This window comes from Spea bombifrons, chromosome 3, assembly GCF_027358695.1.
Source record: "Spea bombifrons isolate aSpeBom1 chromosome 3, aSpeBom1.2.pri, whole genome shotgun sequence".
NCBI lineage: Eukaryota > Metazoa > Chordata > Amphibia > Anura > Pelobatidae > Spea > Spea bombifrons.
Window position 1 is genome coordinate 66,744,994 of NC_071089.1, and position 18,630 is coordinate 66,763,623.

At 36.7% G+C, this 18,630-nt stretch overlaps 1 protein-coding gene across 3 annotated transcripts in view; it reads right to left on the bottom strand.

The window, feature by feature from the left end:
- Window positions 1-18,630, bottom strand: part of ANKRD6 (ankyrin repeat domain 6) — a 58,050-nt gene that overhangs the window by 29,122 nt on the left and 10,298 nt on the right. The window contains exon 1 of one of the 3 annotated variants that reach the window (XM_053461324.1): window positions 18,294-18,370. The exons of the other annotated variants lie outside the window; for them this stretch is intronic. The gene's annotated coding sequence lies outside the window, so the exon portion shown is untranslated. Of the gene's footprint in view, window positions 1-18,293; window positions 18,371-18,630 lie in introns of those variants that run through there. 3 annotated transcript variants of the gene reach the window in all.

Consider the following 18,630-nt stretch of genomic DNA (forward strand, 5'->3'; position numbering starts at 1 on the left):
ATGTACACACAATAAAGCAAGATAAGCGCACACTCTGGTGACCACTTGTTCCGGACTGCCCGAGACAGTCCCACAATGGAAGTTTAAATCCTAGGTCCCGGGCAGCTTCAATCCAGGACAATGCTGATTGGCTGAAAGTTCAGAAGCCTCTCCTCATATGTTGAGTCCCTCCTTTACACCAAGCTCACAGGACCAGGTATGTGTGTGACTGTGTTTATGTGACTGTATTTGTCTAAATGTGTGACTGCGTGTGAAACGTCTGGGTTATGCTGCATTTTTGTCAATGTCTGGCTCAATGTATAGTGATAGGTGTTATGCTGTACCACTGCTGTTTGTCTCAGTATATAATAATAACAGTTATCCTGTACCACTGTAAATGTTTGCCTCAGTATATAATAACAGTTATGCTGTACCACCGTCAATGGTTGTCTCAGTATATAATAACAGTTACGCTGTACCACCGTCAATGTTTGCCTCAGTATGTAATGATAGCAGTTATGCTGTACCACCGTCAATGTTTGCCTCAGTATATAATGATATCAGTTACGCTGTAACACCATCAATGTCTGCCTCAGTATATGGTGATAGGTGTTATGCTGTACCCCAGTCAATGTGTGCCTCAGGATATAGAGATAGGTGTTATGCTGTACCACCATCAATGTCTGCCTTAGTATATAATGATAACAATTATGCTGTACCCCTGTCAATGTTTGCCTAACGATAGAAGCTATGCAGTTTTAAAGTGTATGTGTGGGGGGTGCCACATACAGGCTCTGCCCCAGGTGCCAAATACTCTAGGTACGCCCCTGACTTCACTATAGATTAAGAAGGGAAACCAAGATGATCACTTGCTGCAGGAAGAGCTTGGCCGGCCCTGTATAATTCATAATGAAATCAGTGAGATTGTCTCATAATGAATAGTTAACTGAGAGAGAGTTAAAACCACAACTCTCATAGCAAATCTCCTTTTAGTGAATAAAAACCAAAGACAGGCTGTTTCTTTAGCCACGGATCTCGTGTTCACACTGCTGTGTCATTTCTTTTGATGAAGGTATGTGTTACCAGTGTTAACCTCTAATACTTTCTGACTAATACAAGGTATTGTCATGTTCTTAAAAAGAATTTGCCTTGTGGCTCTTTCACTGATCAGGTTACATACATGAATAAATTAATCAGCTGCAATGCCTACAAGTGTACATTGCTGTTTTATAAACACTTGACAAGGACTGGAAGGCAGTGGGCAATCATTGAGTTTTCTTGTTAAAGCCCAGGTCCTCTGTAGATAGATTAGACATTGATGACAAAGGTTCTACCTTTTCTTCGGGATCTGTTTTATGCAGCACTATTTACACTGATGACACAAATGAACATAAACAACCCCTGTCAGGTTTATGTTTCTAGGCTGTTAACACCCTGGTATGATTTATTTACTTTTTTACACAGTGATGTTTGCCATGTAACAACACAGAATTAAATCACTGGTAGGGTGCTCCTTTGTAGGAATTGTTGGTCATGCCGGGAAGGGGGTTAAAGCCAAGTGCAACTATACATTTGTGCTCTGATTAAGGTCTGGTGGTTTGTGCAGGAAGGTGATAGGGTTGTCGAATAGTGTCCAATGAAAGGGTTTGCCAGATAGTTTTGTGTAAAAAGGCTGCAAGTTGTGGCCTTATGTTTATCAATATACAGCTACATGTAAGAGGCCTCAGATGTCACTGCCCTATTTGGGGTGTGGTGAAAGCTAGTACAGACAATTCTGGATCACTAGGTAACTAAGCAAACACTAGGTACCCTGTTGACTACAGATTTATACCTTCACCAAAAACAATTCCACTTAAAAACGCAGATTTATAAATACAATTGTGCCAAGCTTAATACTATTGAGCTGAACTCCCCATCAACTCAAGTCAAATGGATTTAGCCTGGTAAAGCTGCAGACCCAAGTGCCTGATATAGCTAAATGGGTTCAAGTGATTAGAATGGGGGAGGTCTAAGTAAGATCAAGATATATGCAACTCCACCCTTGTATAAGTCTTTCATACCCTTATTTAGAAAGTAAAACATCTTTCTAACATTAAAAAAGGATGCTCTAATCAGTAATAAAGAGTTCATGGAATATAACGTCTAACAGGGATAGTAGCGTAGATCAGCTTTCCTTAAAGTGGTCTACGCCAATAGTACAAACCAATTCTAATATCTGTTTATATTTCTGTACAGGTTCGCATTACATTAAAAATTATACTTTTGACATTTCATTTACCCACTAATTATGAATGAGTAGTCCTTGGACTGAACATAAAGCTTACCCCAAGCATGAAAACTCTGAGCTTCAGTCATATCTTATTGATTCCCTGTCATTTCATCATATTCCTGCTTTTCTTATTTCAAGCACTCTTTAGCTTAATCAAAGTCTACCCACCCCCCACTTAAACTGCTAATTAACCAACAAAGGTATAAATGTACTACTGAGTGTATGGTGTTTCAGTGTATATTACTTAACAACACTAGAGTGTGGATTAGTGTATGGTGTTAGCATGTGTGAGCCTATGATGTTAGCTTAAGTGTGTGTCACATTTGGTGTTAGCATGTGGGTGTAGGTGGGTGTTAGTGTTTACATAAGTGTGTCAGCATATGGTGCTAGATTGTGTGTGTGTATGTCAGTGTATGATGTAAGCATGAGTGTCTGCATATGGTGTTAGAGTGTCAAGAGTGAGTCTAGAGTTTTTTCATGCTGGGGAGGACAGTCTGTGTGTATGCATTAATATGTGTGTGTATTTAAGTTAACGGGGGCATTGAAGAAATACTGGACTGATTTTAATTACCGACTTCAATTGACCTACCTCACAAATATGCACATGTTAGGCCTCTGAAGTGTCAAAGGTGGATGGTTTTAATGCAGTAGCTTACTGTGCTCTTCTGTAGCGCCTTAAAAAAAACAGGTTGGCATATTGGTGAATCTTTATTCTAAATATCCCCCTATACACTACTATATTGGCAAATAGGAAAAAAGGACAAGATGTGAACCTAATTATATTAATTATATTAATTAAATCACTTGCAGGTGGTATATGGGCAGAAACTGTAAAGGGGGGGGTTATCACAAGAGGTCATGACAATAAGCCTTCTGCTTAACTGCCATGCCATTAAAAATGAGAGTGCTAACAGAGTGCAGAGCTTGGCATAAGAAAACCATAATCTAGATAAAACCAATTTAATAATATATTATCCCGCCTCTGGGCAAGCTCGTATGGGCTTCAGCCGAACATCTGAATTAGTCTTAAATAACGTGTTGCAAATTTTCATTTTATATGAATCTATAAATTATGTTTTCTGGCCCACCTTAAGCTTAAAAGTTCTATGCTTCAGCAAATCATGTTTTCACATTCTTACCTTCTGAATAAGTTTGTTCATTTAGCAAGTCAATTTGTCATTAAAGTTTACAATCTTAGAAATTATTCCTAAAATTTCAGGACACATGGTAACAATACTTACAGAGTCTAGTAAATTTGAATTCTAGCACATTCCTCATCTTCCCTCACAATTAATTATTTAGAATCTCTAAATTGTAAGCTCGTTTGAGCAGGGCTGTCCTCACCTGTTGTTTCTGTAAGTGACATTGTTATAATACTACTTGTTATGTCCTGTCTACCCATTGTGCAATGCTACAGAATATGATGGTGCTATATAAAACAATAAATGATAATAAAAAATAAAAAGTGAGAGTAGGTGAGCTTAGAAATACTAAATGTGTATCAAATCACCATATGTGTTAATAATCAATAATAATATACTTATATATAAAAGTGTATACTTTCTTCTTGTATATTCAACATAAATGATAATAAGTTCAATGAGCTTCCCCGTTGACACAGAAGATCTGGAATGTGCTATGCCACAACACGGATTTAACCGGATTAAGCTGGATTTAACCTTTTTCTCCAAAAACAATACCATGATTTAGAATAGAAAGCTACTTCCTGGGTATACGGGGAAGAAACATGAGACATCCAGAAAACATAACTCAAATTAAAAAGTGTTAATATATGAAAACAATCCCAGGGGCAAAACACACATGAATTACTAGCAATTAATCACATTTTGACAAGCCTGGTTTAGAAAGCCCAGGTGACTTTATGGCCTTCAATGAAATGAGGCTTGGTCTGCACATGTAAGAAGGTCTTTCAAGGGGGATCTTTTTACTAGGAAAGTTACTTGCTGCAGAATTAAAGACTTCATATACTATTAAAAGTAGTGTTTTCCCAATAAACCCAGATGCACAGTCATAAAACACATCGCCCCCTTTTTCCCCCCATAAGGACTGTGTGCTCTGCATTGACCACTGACAGAAAGGGACTCCAGTCTTTCAACTACACAGTTGAATTAGTGTCAGTAAAGGCTCTGAAAGGGAGCATTAACAAGTTATATGCATTTTCCATAAACTGTGTCTTTTTTATTTTAACATATATTTTCTGTTTTCTTTAATCTGTGTTTTGCAACACCTGCCAAAGCATGCATAATTATTTTTTATTAGGAAAATTAAATTAAATTAAATTTGTATAGGAATTGTTCGTAAAGTTTGCATGTAGCAAAACCATAGTCTTAGTTGCTGCCTAAATAAGAAAAAAAAACGATTATTATTTTCTGGATAACATAGTGTCAGTGTGTAATCTGCATATATGTATGACCACATATTTTATTCATTTACTAAGGAGGAGGTGGAAGCCTTTAAGGAGATATTTTGTCTTTTATGAGGAAATAATTCTGTTAAAGTCTATTTTTTGTGTTTGTACGTTTACCACTATATCATGTTATGTGTATGTTAAAATATAAACTATATCAAATATAAGTTTCCATATTGAATGTGTAAGATGCTCCTAAATGTTAATTACAGCAAAAATACCAAAAAAACTGGTCCAGGAAAAATGAGTCCCAACCCCTGCAACTCAACGAGTTAACAAAACAAATGTCTATCTGCAAGCCGGTGTGATACCTGTATATCACATGGTGTTAAAATGGTTTGCAAGCCTTTGTCTGATCTAGCAGGAGATAAATCAGGAGCCAAATTGTATGGAATCATATGCAGAGGACATTACATTAAAACAAGGGGTTTCCCAGCTCTGACTACTTTAGTATTTTGCTTCTGCATTTCTTATACAATATGTGAGCAGAGTGAAGTTGAATCTTAACATTTTTTAAACAATACAGAAGTTTGCAAATAACGTCTGTTTTTTTTCATAGAACATTTTTTAAAATATGATACGGTCTGATCGAAGCCCCAAAGGGCGAAACATGTAGAGATACAGGTGTTGTGCAATATTTGGATTTCTATGGATATTTGATGACCTTTTGTACTTCTACATCTGAGAATTGTTTGCTTTGCATACAAAGTCCTATAATTATTTAAAAAAAATGTCTGAAAATTTGGTATGGCCTTTTCTTTCTATACCCTGTTTATCTATTTGGAAGGGATTTGTTTTAAACTACACAGATAATACCATCAAGTTGACACAGTATTACACTATTGCATTTTAATTGGTGTTTTCTTCCATACATACTGCAGAATTGTGATACAAAAGAGGCCTTGCTCCTTTCACAATAAATTATAAGGGGTAACTCTTACCTTACAACATATAAGTAGAATTTTTGCAATTAAGTGCACTTTAGTACATTTTAATTTTTTGGGTTTATCATATTTGTGTATGTGTGGGGACACACTCTGAATATTGCTGCTGGGTATACAGTGAGGCACTGAGACATAAAATAACTTTTTTCATTCATCACAAACAGAAAGCCCTATTGATCAGCAAGAGTTAATGCTCTGAGAGGCTGAATTATCTGTGGGATGGAAAAGGCATGGATTGGCACATCCCATTTTAGGACATTCAGTGTGAGCTGCTTCGATGTCCATGGCAGTTGCTAAAGGAAACCCCACTAAGGGGTTGCCCATCGGACTTCTGCTAGAACATTTTTGAAAACCTTCAGAACCACCAGGTCCATGCTATTCTACCCATCAGCTGTTGCTAGGTGTCTAGCCTCCCAAGGAACAACATTGAGTTTGCAGAAATCTATAAACTGCTCGAGGAACCCAATCACAAGACCACTTGTTGAGCTGCGCGCTTTACACACACAAGCTCTTCAGGGCTCGGGAGGCTGCCGCTTAACCCATCTACTCTTGGCGATTCTACCCCTAGAACAAAGTTTGCAGATTATAGATTCATACAAATTATTATATTACCCATAAAATTTGTTTCCTTGAATCGAGTGGCAGTATTAGTTGCATCATTCTGTTATCTGGGTAAATTTTTAAACACACTGGCTGTTAATTGAAGGTTTCACAGATAAAAGAAGAAGATTTTACTTAAAGCAATTTTGTAATGTATTTGGTTTTTTTAACTCAAGGTAGGACAGCCCTAGACCTCAACTGCCGTAGGACACAACACTTGTATCTACATCTGAAGGTTACCCACCGTGCTGGCCATCTGTCTGTAACCTCTGAGGATTCATTTATAACATGAGTTCTACAGGTCAACATTTGCTAGTGATTGCTCGAAAAAGATTTCCATTACAAGCATAAGCCCCCTGCCCTCTCCTCTCGCACATCTCTACAATTGGGAATTTATTTTTACAAATGAAACATAGATCACTGAAATATAGCAATAAATCAGAGACAAAGTAACAAGTAGGGTATAGAATTAAAAGACCATTGGTTTCAGTGGTGATTCCTCCACATGTATCATTTTACCTCAGAATGGCTTTCATCCCACATTATGACTTCCTCCCGTATGAGTCAAATTACTGGTATACAGTATGACCTTATACAGAGATGTTTTTAAGGTTGCCCCATTTAGACCTAGGAATGCTACTGTTTATACAAAGAGTACCAATAAGGTAATCACAACTATGAAAGCAGAAAATGGCCTGATCCATACAGTTTACAATCTACAAAAAAAAACATTTCTAGACAGGGGACAGATTAAAACTGTTCCATTGTACTGCTGATCTGTTAAATGTCTATAAGCCAGGGGTGCAAAACACATTTTTGCACACTCCTCATTACATCTCTGTTTCTTAATAGCACATGGCTATCCACATTTCAAAAGTTGATCCACAACTCAAGGAAACATTTTTTCTTCATATTTTTTGTGAACAGCTCAATACATACATAGAAAATAAATAAATAAATAAAACAGACAATATTTGCTACGAGTCTCACATTTTCAATTAGTAGTGTGTTCATTGCATTTGAACCTACTGAAAGCCAAAGACAAATGAACACAATAATATCTGGCAGAAATAATGAACACTGATGAATAAATTGTCACCAGCACAGGCACTGTCAGAATTAATTGTAGTTTCTGTACTATGACAGCAGATCTTCACATATTGATTGGTTGTACTAATTGCTTGTTCCTACACAATGAATACAAAAACGAGGGGGATAGAGGTCAAACTTCCATCCTAATCATCTACAACAAAAGTTTGATTGAGAACACTTACTGTATGAACTGCTTAAAATCAAGTAACTGAACATCTGAAAGCAGAAGTTATCCATATTCTAGTAGCTATTTCCTAAGAAAACTAGATTTAACCTATATATATAGTGTTCTGCCAATTACAAGGGTCATAAGCCCTTTGATCCCTGAGTGTGACATAAGAATTAACATACAAATAAAAATTAATTGTGTTTATATATATGTATATATATATATATATATATATATATATATATATATATATATTTATATAACTATAATCACAATGTTATGAAAAATACTTATATCTGAATTATTACTATATTTCTAAAATTCTACTACCCTCACTTATATTCTTTCACAAAGGCATGTTCCCTGGAAGGCAGTTTTTTCATCTGTTTTTCAGTTGCGGCTGGTTACATCATGAACATATCCTATTACACGGGAGATGAAAGTTTCAACCCATGGACTTGAATACAGAGACTAAAAAAAATAAATAAAAGTAGAGCCTTCAGGCAAATCAGGGAACAAAATATACCAAGTTTTCTTCCATTATAATTCTACACCTGTTTCTCTTGTGCTGTGCTGCTTTTTAAAGTCAACACAATCTATCTCCTGCATTCAGTAATGTTTTAAGAGAGATTAACTAAATCTGGCTCCGTGTTCTTGTTTTCCCTAAAGTGGGCACCATACTAGCATTATATACCCTGGTTAGTGCGATGTGTTATCCATTGTCTTATTATTTTCCATCTTATTTTTGCACTCATTCTCTTTTACTAGTAAGATGTTACGATTTCCTGGTACCATCACCATCAGGGTATTACAGTATACAAGGAGAATATATTTGCTAATTCTATAGCTAACCATATTTTTGTAGAAGAGTGTATTAGAGCATACTTTTAGCCATCCTGATAAACAGGGGACTCTTTCAGTTTTATATCCAAATAATGTGAATACATCCAGGAACAAGAAAACCGAATTATCCCAACGGTCATATATATATATATATATATATATATACCTGTTTGAGCAAATCACGTTACTACATCATTAATGATGGTGTTTTCATTAACAAAAACTGAAGTAACAAGCATGAAGACAGTACCCTTGAGCAGATGTATAATGTTTCTGGTGGAATAAGCCAGACTACACAGATCAAGGAGAGGTATTTCCCAGCATTCTGCATCCTTACATGGGATATTGTTTAGGTATTACAATTAATACCTTAGACTTGTGCAAAATCAAATCGGACAAAAAAATATTTGTTTGTGCTGCAGCAAATGTTCAGGAACATCAGGAAATTCAGGAACATTTTCTGATCCAGGAATGATATTCAGGAGGTGTTCCCAAAGGAGGAGGTCCCCAACATCTTTTGGACTCACCTTTCACCTACTGCAGCACCATATCAAGGTTAAGTAGGAAACCCCCACTCAATTTTGAACTGCAGCACCACTGGACTCCACCAACAGAGACACATATCCAGCAGCATGCTATGGGACTCAATACCTCCAAAAATTAGACCAGTGTTATTAACTGATCCCTCAGAGTAAGGAAAGTGATATGGCAGGGCATTTGGGAATGGGAAGACACTGGCATATATTCAGCCCCACTGTACAGATCACTGAATTTCCACCAAAAGGAGTAAAAGGGAGAAAGAGGTGTGCTGTGTATTATGTGTGTTTGTACTAATATATAAGATGATTACATTTTATAAGCACTAATTCAGCTGTACAGCATACAAGATAGTTTAAACAAGTCCAGGTACATGCCCCAATAAATATTTATGGACATGAATATGGTTTAATATGAAACCTTAAAATAATAAAATTATTGGCAAGTACACTAAAATACAAAAAGAGGAATACTAGTTAAACATATAAGTTTGAGTCTTTTCATGAAGAGGTTAACAAAGTAGTGCAGGACTGAAGAAAGGTGTGTTTTATGTTGAATTGCCCAATACAAATCCTTTAACTGCAGACAAGGGGTTTTATATATGAGAATAAAAATACAATTGGGGAGGAAAAAAAGTTGATTCGTAAATTTTTGGCTGGCTCTTAGAGCCAAACCAAATTTATCGACCACTGGCATAGTTTATAGCTTTAGTCGTTTGACCTTAACCATATCACTTCTTGTCCATGCCCAGAAGACCTCCCATTTAGGTCAATGGGTACAGAGTTCTTATTGAACTGTTTGTTATCAGGACACTTATGTTTTGCTAAAATAGGAATGTGAATGACTGCTGCTGTAGTAAGTCCAATGGCATACATCTCGAAATTCCTTTAAACTGTTCTTTTTAATTCACCTTACAATAACAAAGATGTCACTTTCTACAATAAAGTGATGTAAAAAAGAAAGATAACTTAACTTCTCTCAGTTTCTCTGTGCCCTGTTTCAAGCAGGGACCATGCTGTCCCTCGGTATACTTCCTAAATATGCTCAGTAGACCTCCCATTCTGAAAGAAGGAAACAATGGAAGAGGCCCACTCACAACAAACCAAAGTCCTCCTCTGTAAAAAGCAGCAATGTCTTACAGCTGCTGCGTGGTCACAGGAGAAACCCCCCTCTTAAGACGTTGTGATTTGGAATGCATGAAATGTGGGGGAGTTTATTACCCCTGACAAACGCCTCCAAGAATCTGCTGTATCAGTCTGTATTGAAGGAAGAGTGTCTAAACAAGATCATTCTTCTGTGCACTATTAACTGACATTGATATTCATCATGAAAGTATTATGGCCCACTTACCATTTTTTTGTAGGGGGGGGCAGACTAATATTCCACAATTTGTACAGTCTATAATGGTTGATGATGTCATCTACACATATTTATTTTTACATTGCTTTCTCGAAAAACAAGACTGGCTGCATTACAGTCAGATAGAGAAGATGTCCTGGTAAAACTTAGACTGGAGCATGTAGTATATCATTTTCCAGAAGTTCTGGTGGAGTCAATTGTTTTATGCAGCTTAATACTCCATATTACGTGCCAGTAGGGGATGCAATGTATTACTCAATGCATTGGAATTTTAAAGGAATAAGAAATGCCAGTACAATTAATATAACATATTGTGGTTACAGGCTAAAGGTTATCTGTATAATTAAATAAGCCAACTATAAAGGCTGGAATGCATACTCTATAATTTATAAAGTCAGAGTGGTATATTTAGCTATATACCACAATAATAACTTGACTAACCAAGTGAACACAGTCCCATGAGCCAATGTATATATATATTTCATAAAAATGTATCAAATCCAACCTTTTGTGAAGGATACCAATGAAAAGAGATTAAACCATCAGCAGTGTAAAGCTGTAATCAATTTGCTCTAACCACAAAGTATGTAAAACAGCCATCGGGTCATGATTCTCACAATGGAACAGTCTTTATTGGGTTTCAGAAAAAATAACCACCAAACACTGGTGTTTGGTGGTTATTTTAGATACATTTGTATCGTATATACATGGTATTTCATATCAGTTGCTAAACCCTGAGTACAGCCTTTTTTCTACATGTTACATTTTTGGGACCATTAGAACTAAGCCACATCTGAGTTAAAACCATAATTAATTCAGCACTGAAATCCACATAAAACTTGTGTATTTTTTTAAGATTTAAAATACTGAGGAAATGTAAACATACATCGGCTAGGCATAAGGTTGTCCTGAATATAAGACAAGACCAAGGACAAAATGGGCAGAGTAGATGGGTCAAATGTTTATCTGCCATCAAATATTTTTTCTATGTCTAAATATTAGACTTCTGTTCCTGTTGAAGCATTTTTCTAAATGACTACAACAGATGCAAACATAATGCTAGTTTATTGTTAAACAACTGCGACAGGGTATGCCAACATAATATAGTTCCACTAACTAAACATGGCTGGTTTGTGCATCTGAGTGTGATAAAGTTTGATTAAACATGCAATCACACAACTCACTAAAGGAATTGTTTCTATACAAAAGCTTAGGTATTATAACTTGCAAAGACCCTGCAGGTTCTCTTTGACATGGAAGAACCCATCAAGTCACACAAAGGTTTTCTTTTAACATGATAATAAAGTATGAGTTGGTATACTCTATGGAAAAAAAGATGAATGGATTGTGTCAATATATATGATAGAGATTTCACTTACACAACTGAGTAACTGTTTGTTTTGTATTTCCCTTCAGTGTGTTAACTAAAAGAATTTTACTTGATTGAATGGCTGAGCCTTAATGATGTGAATCATTGTATCTCCTCTACCAGCTGGCCATATCACAAAGAGAAGCGTTGGGGTCAATGCTGTATTTGTTAAAACAACCAGTAAAAGGAATCCTATATTCTGTATAAATTGATATTCATTTTTTGCAAGACGAAAAAAAAGGATTCACAGGCAGCGCTTGCACCACGTAACATAATTGTTTCCCACAAACACAATATAGGAAGAAAAAAAAAACTCACACGGAAAAACGTGTTCTTGAGCATAAAATACAATGCTTTACACATTAATGTTGGTTAGCATTGAGAACATTTTGTTTTATTTCATGTTATCCAATAAACTTCACCCATCTACAGAATTGGAGTGATTCTCCTTGCTCAGTCACCACGCTGACCTAATTCCTTATAGCAAAGCTAACATAGTCTGTTGTAATTGTGGTAAAAAGATACTTGTTGAAAAACTATGTTTCAGTCAGATACTAGTAATAAACATGGTAGCTCCCCATTAAAAAAAAATAAAAAAATGAAAGGGTTTGTTCAACAACAATACAAATTCTGTCCCACTAGACCTACTTATTTTCTGATGCCATTCCACAGGGGCGTTTATATAGTAAATGTAAGGTTTTCGAATTTTGGACATCAAGACATTTTTTTGTAGGATTAGTGAATGATTCTATAGTCTACAATAGGTGTTGATCAATGCAGTGGATACTGTTTTGGCATAAAGTGTCTCAAAAACTCTTCACTTACAAATACCAGCAATCCTTCTGCAGAAGCATTAGAAAGATAGGTTAGGCCATATTTCTCCTTAAAAAAAAATAATAACTAAATAAAAAACCAGTGAACGCGTGCAAAGGCTAGCCTTATCCAAAACAGTACCCAGCCAAACGTTTTGACACATGCCCTGTTTTTGTCAAACATTTTTGGAGTACCTTGAGGTGAAGTACTAAATAAATACCCTCACTGTAGCTAAATATCCAAGCAATCTCATACCAAGGAGGTTTTTAATCTATGATACGTTACGATCTAACTGGAGAGAGGATTAACAAACAAAAGCAAGAGCTAAGGATTTGCACAAGAGATTTGCACCCAACTACTGCCATGGCTTACACCTAATAATGGAGGTCCCTTCACTGAACACTAAATGAGAACAAATGTTCCTCCTTGTTTGCCATATGCCACTTGAATATTAAGAGCCTAAACTAACTCCAGCCAAGTGAGGCTATTTTTTTCTGGCAGACATCGGCACATCACTGAGTCACATTATAAGAATGTACAAATTGTACTAATCTTATCCTCAGTATCAGGATATTTGAGGGAAAAAGAACCACTTCAATTGTCAAAACAACCATTTATTTGCAATGTACACCATAATGTCAACAGAGCTCCATGAAGTAAGTTATAAGGCTCGAAAATAACTGATCTGCATCTCCGAATGTTATTTTTTTTCCAAGAGATTAATTTAAAGTGGCTGCAAGCTTCAAAATAAAATACATCAATACAACACAAACTGCTTATATGTTATTTTTAACTAATTTAGCAGTTCCTAAGATATCTGTTATATGACCTTTAATTTCTCTTGCTTGGCTGTTAACTTAACACATTTAAATCGCTATAACATTTTTTCTTGTTGACAAAAATAGGAACCAGAGGGGCTTCAGTGTGTTCCAAGCATACTCAAGACAGAAAGGTTGGAATATTTCCCATTTTATGGTCTTGAGATATTAGTGACATCAGCACACAATTACTAATCAAGTTTTTTCCCACTCAGACTCCCACGATGGAAAGTTACTTCTTCTGGTTCTGCTGAACAGTAATATAAAGTCAAAATTTCCATAGGATCTCAAACAGCAAGTTTTTTACCGTGTGCTACTGCACCTGTGTGGGCAGTGTAAATGAGGAGGGACCGGCTAAAAAGATGAAAAATTCCTCTACAGGTTTCTGCCCACATGATGTCTGAAACCTGAGATGCAGAAGAAAAAAAAAGATTTTCTTTTAGCAGGAGTGCCACTTTGATCTTTTGATCCAGCTCTATACTTAAAGAAGATGATGGCAACAGAGAAGGAAAGCCCATACAAAATAGACTCCAAGGGTCTTCAAAAGAAACTTGCTCTGCAAATCTACAGCTTGTAGGTTGTTAAGTATGCATTTTTCTATGATTAAATTCATTCACTAACCACATTATGTACTTATATATATATAAATATATATTTTATAGGGATGCTCATTTCATTGTCTTATGTATCTTTGAAGCCTAGCTGAAATGTAGTTCTTGGTATCCATGGTTACTGGCAGAAAGCACAAATGGCTGATAGTGGCATGCATCCAAGGTATCTGAGTCATGGGAAACATCCATGTTATGCACAGTAAAAACTCAATGTGGGTGATGCGTTAAGGGTACTGTTCTACCCACGCTGATGAATTTAACAAATATCTTCATAAAGTTTATGTGCGTTTTTTACGTGACTAATAAAAAATAAATATCGAATATAGGGTGAGCAAATTAAAGCAACACCATGACCAAAATTATTGTAGATAGTTATGTAATGTTGTAAACACAAATCTCCTGTCCTGAATTGGGTGAATTTTCAAAATTCCACCATGATATTTCAATTCACATAAAAAAGAAAGAATATATCATAAAACAGAGAAATCTGTGTATGTAAATTGAGTCAGAAAATTCAAGGGATCTCACTCACATGGGGTAGAGCATATATACAGATCAGCTATAACATTATGACCACCTCCCTAATACTGTGTAGGTCCCGCTTTTGCCACCAAAATAGCCCTGATCTTTTGAGGCATGGACTCCACTAGACCTCTGAAGGTGTGCTGTGGTATCTGGCACCAAGACGTTAGCAGCAGATTCTTTAAGTCCTGTAAGTTGCAAGGTGGGGCCCTCATGGATCGGACTTATTTGTCCAGGACATCCCACAGATGTTCCATTGGATTGATATCTGGGGAATTTGGAGGTCAAGTCAACACCTTGAACCAGTTGTTGGGTTCCTCAATTCATTCCTGAATCATTTTTGCTTTGTGGCAGGGCGCATCATCCTGCTGAAAGTGGCCAATGCAAACACGGAATATTGTGAAAGGGTGTACATGGTCTGCAACAATGCGTCGGTAGGTGGTCCGTGTGAAAGTAATATCCAAATGAATGGCATGACCCATGGCTTCCAAGAAAAACACCACCCAAAGCATCCAACTGCCTCTGCAGGCTTGCCTTCTTCCCATAGTGCATCCGGTAAGCGACACATACGCACCCGACCATCCATGTGATGTAAAAGAAAACATGATTCGTCACCAGGCCACCTTCTTCCATTGCTCCGTGGTCCAGTTTTTATGCTTGTGAGCCCATTGTAGGTGCTTTTGGCAGTGGACAGGGGTCTCCCTTACTGGTCTGCAGCTACCCATCCCCATACACAACAAATTGCGATGCACTGTATGTTCTGAAACCTTTCTATCAGAGCAAGCATTAACTATAACAGTAGCTCGTATGTTGGATTTGACCACATGGGCCAGCCTTCGCCTCCCACGTGCAACAATAAACCCTGGCCGCCCATGACCCTGTTGCTGGTTCACTGCTTTTTCTCCCTTGGACCACTTTTTATAGGTACTGACCACTACAGACCAGGAACACCCCACAAGAGCTGCAGTTTTGGAGATGCTCTGACACTTTCTAACCATCTCAATATGGCCCTTGTCAAAGTCACTCAGATCATTACGCTTGCCCATTTTTCCTGATTCTAACACATCAACTTTGTTCATTTGCTGCCTAGTACATCTCACCCACTGACAGGTGCCATAACAAGATTTGCAGTGTTATTCACTTCACCTGTCAATGTTCATAATGGTATGGCTGATCGGGGTAATGCTCATATATAACACTTCTAAAGCGTTAATGGTGCAGCTTGCAGGTAAAAGACTCTAAACACTTATAATAAACTATTAATTTTTATTGCTCCAAAACAAACATATCAAAATAATAATATGCTTCCTAAACTGAATGGTGAGCACACCTCACAGAGACTCACAAATACAGCTTTGTTCGGCGCAAAGCATTTTTAACCCTCTAGGATCCTTCTATGCCTGAAATGTGATGAAGGTTTTAACGGGTTCATCTGCATTCTTTGTTTGTAGGAAGTGTCCCTTTAATCTTTGAGATAAGGAATAAAACAAGGTTAATTTGCTAATTTATACTACAGAGTTCAATTAACATTCTCTGTCAGTGGAATAGCACTTTAAGGAAGGACCAATGTTTTCATAACAAATGTACACAAGAACACAGTGCATTCATTAGGATATGACAGATGTTCTCACTTTTAGCTAAGTACATGGGATATGTCAGTGCGGATCTGCACTTTACAAAAAGAGGAGGCGTTGTTTTGTTGCATCACAATGTATAGATACAAAAGAAGCGGCTATTTAGAAATGTTTAAATGTCTCCAGTTATAGGCCACAGTGTAAAGAAACACATACTAAATCTTATCCACTTCAGAGTGTTGTTCCTATTATATTTTATTTTATGGCAAATACAACAGATAATTATAACCAAACATATTTCAGATTTTAGTAAAGCTACTTGTTTCAGGAGTTTCTTGATCACAAAATGGGATAAGCGACTGTGTAGTTTATTTAACTATTTAAAGGCTGCTTAATCAAACTAACATTTACCAACTAGTTTGCTAACTTAATTGGACTCTTTACTAAACCAACATAAATGCTCCTCTTTCCTACATTAAAGGGACACTTCAGCCATTTTATCCACCATAATATATGTGATGGCTGAGAGATCCCTTTAAATGTATGTAGCATTCCCCTTGCAAATGCATGGAGTGATTCTGCAGAATATGCATTTGCCCTGTTCCCAACCCCCACACCTGAACACATCTCCTGACAGATGTTTTACTTGTCGTGTCAGCTCTAGCACTGGATCACCAATAGTCATGTAGGGCTAAAGAGACCACCTCCATATGCATTCACTAGGGGGGATCCCCAGACTACAAAAAAGGAAGGGAGCTGCAAGCTTCTCCCTAAAGTACTTTTATTATTTTTTAACTTTTTTAAATAAACACATATTAAAGTGCTCATAAACTGTCCCTATAAGTGTACTTCATAAACCAATATTCATCAATCAAATATCTGTCTTGTTTGCAGCCTTGTCACAGGATTTAAATGATTGCTCATCCCTATAACGATGCGCCTCTCTCTCTGATGCGCCCGGATTGGCTATCCTTAGGATAGTGGGTTCAGGACACAAAGTAAGTTATGCAAGCTTTATCATTAATTTCCACTAAGCTTAATGCCCCTTCCCTTCTCTGTTGTCAATACTGAATATTGATTTATAACTGGGGGACGATGTTATACTTTTTGATGTAAAATAACACAAAAAAACCAAACACCTCAAATATGCACTGAACACAAAAAAGCAAAACATTTTGAATTTTATATGTATATATACATACATATATATAAATGTACATCCACACATACGTTTCTTAATCATTATCTAAAGGAAAAGATACAGTACTGATCTGTATTGTTCTAGATCTCCTCATAGTAATCAATCAAAAATAACAAACGCATTCTCCCTGCGTATACACTGCAAGTCAAATAATAAATAATCAGTTGCATTGCTTGATCCGTCTAAAGGGATTTAGCAATCACACATTACATACTTTGTTAGTAATATATCTTCTCTTTTGGTAAACATTTCTATCTAGTTTATGAAAAGAGTCAATCTGCAGTAAGTGATTACATCGACTGATCAAACAATGGATGAAGAGCATTGCAAACTGAAATATAAAGTACCTGCAATCCATACCAATTATATTTGCATGCAAAGCTAACTTCATTTAAAATTTAATACATCAGGTGTCATCATTTCATAAAGAATGCTTCCTGCATAGACACAAAAGCGTGTTAGAATAAAGAAGCATTACTTCTATAGGAATAAAACACTGAAGTTGAGAAGAAATGCTTTAACTGTTAAAAGCAAGGTCCAACATGCAGTTACTATACTGTGTTCCAGTTTCATAGGGTATCTCCATTAGAACATTCTAGTTTCCTTTTGCTGATGTACTGATGTGAGCCTATTTAGTGTACTATATGATTGTTCTGCCTATATTGTTAAATTACAAGCAATTAAGAAAATACATTTGGGTTTTAACATTAGTTAGTGATATTAACGCCATTACAATATTTGTTGTCCACTTAGATAACCAATAAATGACATATATTAAATGTGACCTAAGGGCGTGGAATTGAAGTGGCAAAAACCAGAATAAGGGTTACAAATCCACCATCCAGCAGACTGGATTATGCATGTGCCCTACGTCCTGCTTTATGCCCAAAGCAAGGACATCCTTTGAACACCAGCTCTATCGTGTGTGACTGAACACCCTGGGAGCTTCAACCTAGATTTCCAATGAATGCGTAAAGTTGATGTCAGGGATGGGAAGGGTACACACAGCTATATCACAGTTCAGCCAGCATGGCTTGAGAAAAATAATGTTATTTGCGCTAGAAATCGTGAAACTTAACTGAAAAATACAATTTAACGGTATACCAATGACATTACTAATTACAAGTAAGATACAAATCACTATGTTTATTCAAATGTTACTTACACCAAGGTTTTAGGGTCGGTAGTATTCCTTCGTGTTAGGAGTACATATGTAAGGAAAATAACAGCAAGATATCCTCACACAAGGGAACTCCAGAGTGAATGGTGAGTCAACAGGACATCTGCGGTACCCACAGGACTAATCCTTTACAAGCCAACCAGAGGACAGTTCCCATTTACATGTCAATGAAGGCTTTCATATGGGCCTATTATGTATGTAAGGATGGTTTCCAAAGCAGCAGTCTGGTCTATGCAGAGTTTCTGTTATTTGTGGGAAGAAGCTACTCCATATAACCCCGGAGAATCAGCAATAACACGCTATTAGAAGAAAAAAAATGCTT